Below are 3,111 nucleotides of genomic sequence, written 5' to 3'. Positions count from 1 at the left end.
TATGTATGTGTATTGTATGAGTATATACATGGGAGTGCAGTCCCTGCCGAGGCCAGAAGAGGGTGTTTGATCCCCTGGAGCTGGAGTTAGCCGTGGTTGTGAGTCATGTCACATGGATGCTGAGAACCAAACTCAAGTCCTCTGCAAGAGCAGTTCACACCCTTCGTCTCTGGGCCATCTCTCCAGCCCACTTGCCGCCAGGCTACTTTAAAAGAAAAATGGGGAGCCAGGTGTGGTGACTCAGGCCTCTAATTCCAGCACTTAGAAGACTGAGGCAGGGGGATCATGAATTCAAGACTGGCCTGTATTATACAAAACCCCGTTAGAAAGATGCTCACAGTGCTGGGGGAGAGGGCTCAGCAGTTAACAGCACTGGCTGCTCTTGCAGAGGACCTGGGTTTGATTCCCAGCACTCACCAGAGGCTCACAACCATCTGTTACTCCAGTTCCAGAGGATCCAATGCCCTGCTCTGACCTCCGAGGGCACCCGGTGCACAAACGCTACGTGGACAGACATGAAGGTGAGCACTCGCACACATAGAAGCAGACAAACCTGGTGATAAAAATGTTAAAATGAAGTTTTTCGGCAGTTTCATTTAGGAAGCAGGAAGCATGTGTGCACCGGGAACTGAAAGAAAAAACCTTCCGTGTAGGCTTGTTCTGACCTTCAACCAGGCAGTCCCAGCGCAATGGCGCCTTCCAGGAAGTTCTTCGTTGGGGGAAACTGGAAGATGAACGGGAGGAAGAAGTGCCTGGGAGAACTCATTTGCACCCTGAACGCGGCCAAGGTGCCTGCAGACACCGAGGTGGTTTGTGCACCCCCTAACGCCTACATCGACTTCGCCAGGCAGAAGCTAGATCCCAAGATTGCTGTGGCTGCGCAGAACTGCTACAAAGTGACCAATGGGGCCTTCACTGGGGAGATCAGCCGTGGCATGATCAAAGACTTAGGAGCCACGTGGGTAGTGCTGGGGCACTCGGAGAGGAGGCACGTCTTCGGGGAGTCCAATGAGCTGACTGGGCAGAAAGTGGCCCACGCCCTGGCCGAGGGCCTTGGAGTGATCGCCTGCACTGGGGAGAAGTTAGATGAGAGCGAAGCTGGCGTCACCGAGGTTGTTTTCGAGCAAACCAAAGGCACCGCAGATAACGTGAAGGACTGGAACGAAGTTGTCCTGGCCTATGAACCTGTCTGGGCCATTGGTACCGGCAAGACTGCGACACCTCATCAGGCCCGGGAAGTACACGAGAAGCTTCGGGGGTGGCTGAAATCCAGTGTTTCTGATGCGGTGGCTCAAAGCACCCGAATCATTTAGGGAGGTTCTGTGACGGGAGCAACCTGCAAAGAGCTGGCAAGCCAGCCTGGTGTGGACCGCTTCCTCGTGGGCGGTGCTTCCCTCAAGCCTGAATTTGTGGACATCATCAATGCCAAACAATAAGCACCGTCCGTCTCCCCAACCCTAGGCCAGAACTAGGTCACCCAGAAGCTTAGTAACTGTTCCCACCAGACACATGCTTCTGATGTCGTCTGTTCCATCTTGTGTCCTAATCCACATTGTACCTTCCTGAACCTTTCACACCTCCCTATAATGGTTGGGACCAGGCCAATCCCTTTACCACTTACAATGGTTAGAATGAAGTACGTCACCTAGTTCACCAAGATGGCTTCCTGGCTGGGGGGTGGATGGAAAGAGTGGAACTGACCGTCCCTTCAGGCCCTAGCAAGGGCAAGAGAGTGAAATCACCTTTCCCTTCTCAGCGTACACCAAGGCTAAGTTCCTCTTGCTCTAGGAGGCCGGGATGTTCCCCTCCCCCACAGTGCCGCCCTCGTATTGTATTTGTGAACCATCTTACATGTAAGGGAAATAAACACCTGGCCCTGAAAAAAAAAAAACAACAACCAAAAAAAACCCCCTCTGTGTCTTGTGCCGCAAATCCAGTGCCCCAAATCCAGTGCCCCAGGCATAATTCTAGGCTGTTGACAGGGCTGTCTCTATAAATCCAAGTTATTGTTTCAAATTCCTAAAGGAACAAGGTTGGGGCTGGGTAGGAGTGGCTTGTAGGATGCTCCTGCAGAGGAGGACCTTAGTCCCAGCACCCACCTGGCCCTCACTGTCCTCAGTGACTCCAGCTCCGGGGCATCTGATGCCCTTTTCTGTCCTCTGTGGGCACTGTACTCACGTGGTGTCCCCCAAACCCACATACAATTTAAAATAATGTTGAGCAGGGGTTGCAACAGAGACACGGACAAAAGCCCTTGGCTTCCCCGGGGTCTCCTCAGCCCACATAACAAAATCCGGAAAGGAGAGTAAGATGAACTCCTGCACCTCCAGCTGTGTGTGTGACTCTGACCGCACAGCATGCGTCCTGTGGTCTCGGGCCTCGCCTACGCAGGTGGAAGTTGTCATCCATGCTTGGGCAAGCCTCTACAGTGGTCACTCTCTCCTGTCATCACCCCGCACCCAGGATCTGTAAGGAAGACCCCCCAAACGTCCATGGTTCCCCAGGCTGGACCCAGTTGGGTTTGTTAGAGATCTGAATGGCGATGGTAGAGTTTTGTGTACATCGATGGAGGGAGCGAGCTCCCTTAATGTGTGTGCTCTGAAGATAATTAGTATTTACTTCTAATTGGTCTGAGGTCTCAGGAGTGTAGTTAGTAGCTGATTTTTCCTTGCTGACACAGCAACTCAACAGTGGGAAGGTTTATTCAGGCTCACGGCAGGGGAAGGCATGGGGGCAGACCCTGGAGGCGGCTGGTCACATCACATCTGTGGTCAGGAAGCGGAGACAGATAATTCTGGTGCTGGATCCAGGACCCCAGCCCAGGGAAGGATGCCACCCACACCCAGGAAGGGTCTTGCCTCTTAGACACACATGGACATATAAATAGAAAATAAAATAATGTTTAAAAAAGTCAAATTCTGAAGGGAAATGGAGGAGGGGTGGGTGGAGGGGAAGCCGCAGTCAGGATGTATTGTATGAGAGAAGAATTAGAAAGGAAAAAAGTTTCAGCTGGGTGGTGGTGGTGGTCCACAGCTCCAATCCCAGCACTTAGGAGGCAGAGGAAGGCGGATCTCTGGCTCGAGGCCAGCCTGGTCTACAGAGTGAGTTCCA

General features: G+C 52.7%; 1 pseudogene; it reads left to right on the top strand.

Annotated features, from left to right (window-relative positions):
• The first annotated feature begins 659 nt into the window (after positions 1-659).
• On the top strand, positions 660-1,868 carry LOC131900618 (triosephosphate isomerase-like; annotated as a pseudogene).
• The last annotated feature ends 1,243 nt before the right edge of the window (positions 1,869-3,111 follow it).

This window comes from Peromyscus eremicus, unplaced genomic scaffold (assembly GCF_949786415.1).
Source record: "Peromyscus eremicus unplaced genomic scaffold, PerEre_H2_v1 PerEre#2#chr22_unloc_1, whole genome shotgun sequence".
NCBI classification, from domain to species: Eukaryota; Metazoa; Chordata; class Mammalia; order Rodentia; family Cricetidae; genus Peromyscus; species Peromyscus eremicus.
Note: the sequence above shows the minus strand (reverse complement) of the source record. Positions and strands in the feature narration are given on the sequence as shown.